Below are 9,447 nucleotides of genomic sequence, written 5' to 3' on the forward strand. Positions count from 1 at the left end.
GAGGGGCAACCGGGATAGAATCCGGCGCCCTGACCGGGACTAGAACCTGCTGTGCCGGCGCTGCAGGCAGAGGATTAGCCTAGTGAGCTGCGGCGCCGGCCAGAAAATTTAACTTCTTAACCTAAAAGGGTAAATAGGAGCAGTCTCATTCATTTTAGTAAAACCCAAGTGCTGAAGGAAGTACTATCAATGAACTAATTAGTTGACTTGGCAGATACCATGAAATAAATAATTTAAAACTCTGTAATACAATTAATTAAATAATAAAAATTCGATTATGCACTGTATACAGTATAGAAGCATATACCATGAACACATACGTTCATTGAAAAAAGTAATGTATAGAAGTCAAATCGACATTTTGAGATTCAATGATTGTTTATAGCCCTTGTCTTTACTGTTGAGGAAGAGTGCTTGTTTGTTCTTACTATTTGCTGAATTCTTTACTTAGTTTAGGGTTAATCTTACAAGTATAAAATAACCTGAAAGTAGATCATTGTAAAAATTAAGAGAGGGGATAAGAGAGGAAGGAGGAGGAAGAGCAAGAGAGAGGGCAGGAGGGAGGGTAGGGTGAGAATTATCACCATATTTCTAAATCTGTATATATGAATCACATGAAGTTTCTTTACCTTGAATTTTAAAAATTTAAATGAAAAATAGTTATCAAACCAAATGAAATCATTAAGTTTAATAAGCATCACTTACAGTTTAATCAAAAAGGAACTATTCTGGGGCCAGCACTGTGGTGCAATAGACTAAGCCTCTGCCTGGGGCACTGGCATCCCATATGGGCGCTGGTTTGAGTCCCAGATACGCCACTTCCGATCCAGCTCTCTGCTATGGCCTGGGAAAGCAGTAGACCATGGCCCAAGTCCTTGGGCCCCTGCACCCACGTGGGAGACCTGGAAGAAGCTCCTGGCTCCTGGCTTGGAATCAGCCCAGCTCCAGAAGTTGCTGCCATTTGGGGAATGAACCAGTGATGGAAGACCCTTCTCTCTGTCTCTCCCTCTCTCTGTAACTCTACCTCTCATAGAAAGAAAAAAAAAATTTTAAAGAAACCATTCCTCCTCCATTAACTGGTCTTATGTCTGGATACTCTTGTACATCTTGGCTAGGGGACTGCATGTTCTCTGTGATGCAGCAGCACTGGGATGGTGAGGCAACTCTTAGTGTTTCTGGTCTGCAGTATTTAAGAAATATTTTCTTAGCATTTTCATCTCTCTACTTACTTTTTTTTTATTTTGGAATTGGAGAGAAAGCTCAATCTCTGAATGTTAATATTTTATAGTATCATGTATGAAAATGGCTTATATGAATTTCGTTTCTTGAATAAATAATTTTGCAACAAAAAAAGAAAATTTAACAGCAAGGGGAAAATGGACAAGAATCAACAAGATATATTCAGTAACTCTGGACAGAATTTAGGAAGAGTTTCTGATAAGAAAAATAAACCAAAGATCCAGATGCTAAGTGGAATTAAGAAAAACAACACAAAATATAAATAAGTAAAAAAAAAAAAAGTAGGTAAAGAAAGAAAGAAAAAAAAGAAACCCCAGCGGATGCTCATTAAGTAAATGGCATGTGAATTTTAAGGAAAAGCAGCACCACACACCAGCTTAGTAGCGATCTCTCTCTCTCTGTGGCTATCCCTAGCCTGAGGCCCTAGGAAATTGCACATGCAGGCCCTTCTTTCTGGATTCTTGTTAAGGGGAATGCAGGTTGAAATGCAGTTTTCCTCTTCCTCCCCGTAACCTTCTCTCTCTCTCTCTCTCTTTTTTCTTTTTTTCTTTTTTTTTTTTTTTTTGACAGGCAGAGTGGTCAGTGAGAGAGAGACAGAGAGAAAGGTCTTCCTTTTTGCCGTTGGTTCACCCTCCAACGGCCGCCGCGGTACGCGCGCTGCGGCCGGCGCACTGCGCTGATCCGATGGCAGGAGCCAGGTGCTTCTCCTGGTCTCCCATGGGGTGCAGGGCCCAAGCACTTGGGCATCCTCCACTGCACTCCCTGGTCACAGCAGAGAGCTGGCCTGGAAGAGGGGCAACCGGGACAGGATCGGTGCCCCGACCGGGACTAGAACCTGGTGTGCCGGTGCCGCAAGGCGGAGGATTAGCCTACTGAGCCGGGGCGCCGGCCTTCTTTATTGAGAAATCTGGGGTTAGGGGCATGGGAGCTGGGTGGAGTCAGAGGAGAAGCTAACAACTTTGGGCCAAATCTAACAATTTGTGTTAGCAATCGGAAAGCCTTTATTGTATACATGTCACATACAAGTATTATTATAATGAAAAAAAAAAAATAGTACCAGCTGAAATGATTTCCTGCCTCCCCTCCTGCACTGAGCTGCACAGTCCCCAGCAGCCTGTCCCTGGAGACAGCCCTGATACTTACAGTGCATGGACCTGCCCATAGGTAGAGAAAACAACAGTCTTGCTCAGCACACCATCACGTGTCGAAATCAACACAGTACCAACTGGGCCTGCCAAGATGACGGGCACGGACGCATCAGTGGGTCAGGTGGGCGCCTCCGGGGGCCTCACACCACGGTGCTGACCCAGGGATCTGAGAGGTTCAGCGGGCCCGTGATATCAGAGGGGTGGTACTGCTGCAAAAATAGAAATACAAAGCGCCGTTAGCCCCCCGCGGGGCACGCGCGGCGGCCGGGCCTGGGGAGGTGCCAGGGCTCCGCGTGGGCGGGGCGCCGTCCGTCTGTCCGTCCGTCCGCGGGGGGGGGGGGGGGGGGGGAGGGCGTCTCAGCTTCCCCTATGCCGGGAGCACAGCTGCAGCTGGCGCTCCTCCCTCTCAGTAGCGCGTCGCGGCAGCACCGTGTCTTTTTGGTTTTGCAAAGGGCCGCGTCCACGCCCGGTGCTCTGCAGGTTCTTCCGCCACACGTTCGGGGCGGCGAAGGCCAGCTGCATCTGCCTGCGCCGCGCGTCCTTGTGCCGCTTGCAGGCAATCTCGATGAAGATCAGGAGGATGCCGGCCACGATGCCGCCGGCCACCAGCACGAAGACCCCTGCCATGTTCTCGAAGCTGAGGGTTGCGGGGGCCTTGTTGAGCGAGTCACACTCCTGGTGCCGCCCCCGCGTCTTGTCCAGATCCTCCATGAAGCCGTTCTCCTGGGACTTGAGGATGGACAGCGAGACGTTCTGCTTCCAGGGGCTGTCCTTGCGCAGGCCGATGCCGAAGCCCGAGCGCAAGAAGAGCTCGCCCGTGCTCACCAGGTCGCACCTCGAACTCCAGCACCGCCGAGTCCCAGAGGAAGGCGTGCACGGCCTGGATGGCCTCGGCCGCGCTCTCGTAGCTGTGCTTCTCCCTGTGCTGGTACCCAGCTCGACCCTGGCGGGGGGTCTCGGGGTGCGCTCTGACCCCGGCTTCTGGGGAGCGTCAGGAGAAGCGAGCCTCAGGCTCTCGCCCTGCCACTCTTTGGGAATACCTTCAGTCCCAAGAAGACGCCGCCTCGCAAGTCTGCTTCTCTCTCCAGCCTGCGTTCTCCGGATCGTTGGACCCGGGAGGTGGACTCGGCCTCGACTACGGGACCCCTACCATGAACCTGGCGGGGCAGCGTCTCGAGTTTGAGAACGGCCAGTGGATCACAGAGGTTGGCGGAGCCGTGGGCCGGAGGGAGGCCCAGCGCCTTCGCAGGCGGAACCAGCAGCTGGAGGGAGAGAACAATCTCCTGCGGCTCAAGGTGGGCATCCTGCTGGACCACTGCCGAGTCCCACGTAACGGAGAAGGAACTGGATGAGCTGAAGAGCGTCAGCCGGCGGAGAAAGTGAAGGCCCGCGGACATGTTGGGGAGTAGGGAGCACCCCGCTGGCTGAGGGGGAGGTGGCGGAGCAGGTTTTTTTGTTTTGTTTTTGTTTGTTTGTTTGTTTGTTTTTTAGCCAACCTAGCGGACTGGGCCCTTGGGGAGAGTATCATTCAAGGGCTCCGCTAAGCCCTGGCCCTTCGGGGCGGCAGCAGTAGGCGCCGTGGGTTCCAGGCCAGGGCAGTGCTGTTCTGTGCGCTCTGTGGAGCAGCCCTCTGCAGGCGCGCAGGCGCTGCTGTGCGGAGCGGCCTGCGCTCCCGGCTCACCCTCGCCACTGGCAATGGCCGTGCCTGTTCTAGAGGGCTGGGATCGGGGGTCTCCCGTGAGCAGCTCTCGTGGTTCCCTGCCGCCCAGGCCACTCTCTCCCCGCCTTTAAAGACCTCGCTCCCCACACCCACAGCCGCCTCCGGCGTCCCTCCCAACAGCAAGCCCCAGCCTGCCACGGCCACTCTGTTCCTGTGCTACTTTCTTTCACACTACTTGTTTTTTATTAAACGGTGGTAAACACTCAAAAAAAAAAAAAAAAAAAAACTTCTTTCAATTAATGTATCCCCTGGCATATTCATACTTGTTTTAAATTCCTGTTTTGGCTGGCTCCGTGGCTTAACAGGCTAATCCTCTGCCTTGCGGCGCCGGCACACCGGGTTCTAGTCCCGGTCGCGGCGCCGGATTCTATCCCAGTTGCCCCTCTTCCAGGCCAGCTCTCTGCTATGGCCCGGGAAGGCAGTGGAGGATGGCCCAAGTGCTTGGGCCCTGCACCCGCATGGGAGACCAGGAGAAGCACCTGGCTCCTGCCATTGGGTCAGCGCGATGCGCCGGCCGCAGCGGCCATTGGAGGGTGAACCAACGGCAAAAAGAAAGACCTTTCTCTCTGTTTCTCTCTCACTATCTACTCTGCTTGTCAAAAAAAAAAAAAAAAAAAAAGGATAAAAAAAAATTCCTTTCTTGAAGATTCCAACATCCCTGATATACCTGACTTTACTTGGGATGTTTGCTTTGTCACATCAGACTGTCTTTATTTTGGCTTTTATTATACCTTGTATTTTTTTGTTTAAATGCAGAGATGATGTACCAGGTGCAAAGAGCTCAGGCAAACAGGACTTTAGTGGTGTGGTGGTCCGGGAACGAGAGGAAATGTTTTACAGTCCTATGATTAGGTCTTGGACCTTTGATGGGCCTATATCCATGGATTGTGAAATTCACCAGTGATTCTCTGGTTTTTTTTTTTTTCTCCCCTTAGGTGGAACAGGATGGCTAGAAGGAGCCAGGGTTAGGTATTTCCCTTCCCCTGGTAGGGGAAAGTTTGGCTCTTGTAAGATAGTTTCTCATGAGGGCAGGCCTTATTAGGAATAGAATACATTGGCATATTTCTAATTCATTACTTTTCTCCTCCCACTGTCAGTCCACAGGGAATTTTCCTCCAATCTTTTTTGAGATAAGAGTTCCTTTAGGTAACTCTACAAAAGTGTGCCTTCTAGCCCCCATTAGAGTTCCATGGAGTTTATCAGAGTGTCCACATTTTGCCTCTAGCAATTAATCAGTTATAGTTTAGATTTCTTTGCACAACTAATGGGTACCAACTAAGGTTTTTGCTTCACTAAATTGTGATTCTTTCTATGTACCTGTCTCTAGTTTGGGGAGTGGGCAAGGTTTTCACCTGTGACATCACGTCTCTATCAAATCTAAGTACAGTTATTAGAAATTTTTAAGTTTCCAGATTGTTATTTGTTATTTTGATGGAGTGGCAACTTCTTATTTATATGTATATATGTGTGTATGTGTGTATACTTAACTTTTAAATATATATGTACCCATTTTGATGCATTTCCCTGATGGCTAGTGAGCCTGAACATTTTTTTTCATGTGTCTGTTGGCCATTTGGATTTCCTCTTTTGAAAAATATCTGTTTAGGTTCTTTGCCCATTTCATCATGTGTTCTTTGTTTTGTTGTTGTGGAGTTTCTTGATCTCTTTGTATGTTCTGGTTATTAATCCTTTATCAGTTGCATAGTTTGCAAATACTATCTCTCATTCTGCCAGTTGCCTCTTCACTTTCCTGAGTGTTTCTTATGTAGTACAGAAGCTTCTCAATTTGATGTAATCCCAGTTGTTAATTTTGGCTTCATTCCTGTGCCTCTGGGGTCTTTTACAAGAAGTCTGTGCCTATGCAAATGTCTTGCAAGCTTTCCTCAATTTTCTCTAATAATTTGAAGGTATTGGGTCGTAGATTTAGATATTTAGTCCATGTTGAATGGATTTTTGTGTAAGGTGTAAGGTAGGGGTCTTGCTTCATATTTCTGTATGTGGAAATTCAGTTTTCCCAGAACCATTTATTGAATGACTGTCCTTACTTCAAGGGTTGGTTTTAGCCCCTTGATCAAATATAAGTTGGTTGTAGATGTTTGGACTGATTTCTGGTGTTTCTATTCTGTTCCATTAGTCTATCCATCTGTTTTTGTACCCGTACCAGGTTGTTTTGATTATAATGGCCTTGTAGTAGGTCTTGAAATCTGGTATTGTGATGCCTCCTGCTTTGTTTTTGTTGTATAAGATTGCTTTGCCTATTTGAGGTCGCCTGTGTTTCCATATGAATTTTGCATCATTTTTTCTATATTTGAGAAGAATGTCCTTGGTATTTTGATTGGTATTTAATTGAATCTGTAAATTGCTTTTGGAAGAATGAACATTTTGATTATATTGAATCTTTCAATCCATGAACATAGACGACTTTTCCATTTTTTGGATCTTCTTCTACTTCTTTAATATTTTATAATTCTCATCATAGAGATCTTTGACATCCTTGGTTAAATTTATTACAATGTATTTAATTTTTTTGTAGCTATTGTGAATGGGATTGATCTTAGAAGTTCATTCTCAGCCTTGGCATTGTGTATGCAAAGGCTATTATTTTTTGTGTATTGATTTATATCCTGCTACTTTACCAAGATCCTCCATGAGTTCCAACAGTCTCTTGGTGGAGTCTTTAGGATGCCTTATGTATGGAAACATGTCATCTGCAAATAGGGATAGTTTGACTTCCTTCCCCATTTGTATCCCTTTGATTTCTTTTTCTTGTCTAATGGCTCTGGCTAAAACTTCCAGGACTATATATTGAATAGCATGGTGACAGTGGGCTTCCTTGTCTGATACCAGATCAGTGGAAATGCTTCCAACTTTTCCCCATTCAATAGGATGCTCTCCATGGGTTTGTCATAAATTGTGTTGATTGTGTTAAGGGATGTTCCTTCTAAACCCAACTTTCTTAGAGTTTTCATCATGAGAGGGTATTGTATTTTATCAAATGCTGTCTCTGATCTATTGAGATAATCATATGGTTTTTGTTCTTCAGTTTGTTAATGTGATATATCACATTGATTGATTTGTGAATGTTGATTAATTCTACTTGATCCTGGTGAATGATCTTTCTGATGTGTTGTTGTTTGGATTAACTAGTATATTGTTGAGGAATTTTGCATCTATGTTCATTTGGGATATTAGCCTAGAGTTCTCTTTCTCTGTTGTTTCTTTTTTCTAGTTTAGGAATTAGGGTGATGCTGGTTTTATAGAAGGAGTTTGGGAGGATTTCCTCCCTTTCAGTTATTTTGAATAGCTTGAGAAGTATTGTAATTAGTTCTTCTTCAAATGTCTAATAGAATTCAGCAGTGAAGCCTTCAGTCCTGGGCTTTTCTTTATTGGCTGTGTCTTTATTACTGATTCAGTCTCCATCTTGTTTATTCATCTGTTTAGGCTTTCTATGTTTTCATAACTAAATTTTGGTAGTTTTGTTGTGTCAAGGAATCTATCCATTTCTTCTAGGTTTTATGATTTGTTAGTATATATATATATATGTATATATATATATCTGTGTAGTAGTTTGATGATTCTTTTTTATTTCAGTGGTATCTTTTGTGTTTCCTTTTTAATCTCTGATTCTATTTATTTGGGTCTTCTCCTTTTTTTGGTTAGTTGGTTTTTTTCTTTTTTCCTTCTTCAGAAAACCATCTCTTCACTCACTGATCTTTTATATTTTTTTTGTTTCAATTTTGTTTATTTCTTTTTAAAAAAAAGATTTATTTACTTTTTACTTGAGAGTCAGAGTTACACAGAAAGAGGAGAGGCAGAGAGATTGGAAGTGGAGCAGCTGGGACTTGAACCGGTGCCCATATGGGATTCTGGCGCTTCAGGCCAGGGCATTAACCCACTGTGCCACAGCCTCAGCCCCTGTTTATTTCTTCTTTAATTATTTATTTTCTCCTACTAATTTGGGGTTTGGTTTGTTGTTGTTTCTCTGGTTCCTTGAGATGCATTGGTAGCTCATTTATTTGGTGTCTTTCCAATTTCTTGATATAAGCACCAATTGCTACAAACTCCTCTCTTACACTGCTTTGCTGTATCCCATAGGTAATGTACAATCTATGAGACAGCAAGTGATGACTCAAATATTTGGGTACCTACCATCCATGTCTGAGACCCAGATGGAGTTCCCAGTTCCTATGTTTCAGTTGTTAATGTGATGTATCATATTGATTGATTTGTGAATGTTGAACCATACCTTCATACTGGGAATAAGTCCCGCTTGGTTTGGGTGAATGATCTTTCTGATGTGTTGTATTCAATTAGCTAGTATTTTGTTGAGGATTTTTGTGTCTATATTCATCTAGGAAATTGGTCTATAGTTCTTTCTCTGTTCTATGTTTTTCTGGTTTAGGAATTAAGTAGATGCTTTCTCCATAGAAGGAATGTGAGAGGATTCCCTACCTTTCAATAGCTTTGAATAGCTTGAGAAGAAATGGAACTATTCATTTGCAGAATAAGGTCTGTGTTAGGACTATCTAGACCATTTGGGATGGAAATAGTTAACTTCACACCTGGAAAGCTGAGTCCAATTAGGAGTGACCCTAAGGATGTCACAGTGGAATTTGATGGCCTAAGATTCTTCTGGCTCTAACTTTCACAGTCACCTGCCTATCCAAGACATCCATGGCTGTTAATGGCATATATCATAAATTGATAATTTTAATAAACATCTGCCAAGGGGGCCTCTTGCCTGGTCAGCTCCACCTTATCATTGTGTATGTGGGTCTTTGCAGGCCTTTTCCAGGCCAGGGGTATAAAAAGACAGCTTCCAATCACCCAGGAGGCTAACCTTGCTCTCAACCCCCTGCTCCCTGTCCAGGTGGACTCCTCCTACTCAACCTCTTGTTTTCTAATATTCTGTTTGTTTTTTAAAAGATTTATTTATTTATTTATTTGAAAGTTAGAGTTACACAGAGAGAGAAGGAGAGGCAGACAGAGAGAGGTCTTCCATCCGCTGTTTCACCCCCAATTTGGCCACAACAGCTGGAACTGCGCCAATTCAAAGCCAGGAGCCAGGAGCTTCCTCCGTGTCTCCTGCATGGGTGCAGGGGCCCAAGGACTTGGGCCATCTTCTACTGCCCTCCCAGGCCATAGCAGAAAGCTGGATTGGAAGTGGAGCAGCTGGGACCCGAACTGGTGCCCAAATGGGATGCCAGCACTGCAGATGGCAGCTTCACCCACTATGCCACAGGGCCGGCCCCAATATTCTGTTTTTAATAAAACTCTCCTGCCTCAAACAGTTGTCCTGAGAACAGATACCATAAACGGTCCACATAACTCATAAGAACC

At 45.1% G+C, this 9,447-nt stretch overlaps 1 pseudogene; it reads left to right on the forward strand.

Moving 5' to 3' along the window:
• The first annotated feature begins 3,123 nt into the window (after nt 1–3,123).
• Nucleotides 3,124–3,825, forward strand: LOC133768081 (protein chibby homolog 1-like; annotated as a pseudogene).
• Nucleotides 3,826–9,447: the final 5,622 nt, after the last annotated feature.

Source organism: Lepus europaeus, chromosome 10, assembly GCF_033115175.1.
Source record: "Lepus europaeus isolate LE1 chromosome 10, mLepTim1.pri, whole genome shotgun sequence".
NCBI classification, from domain to species: Eukaryota; Metazoa; Chordata; class Mammalia; order Lagomorpha; family Leporidae; genus Lepus; species Lepus europaeus.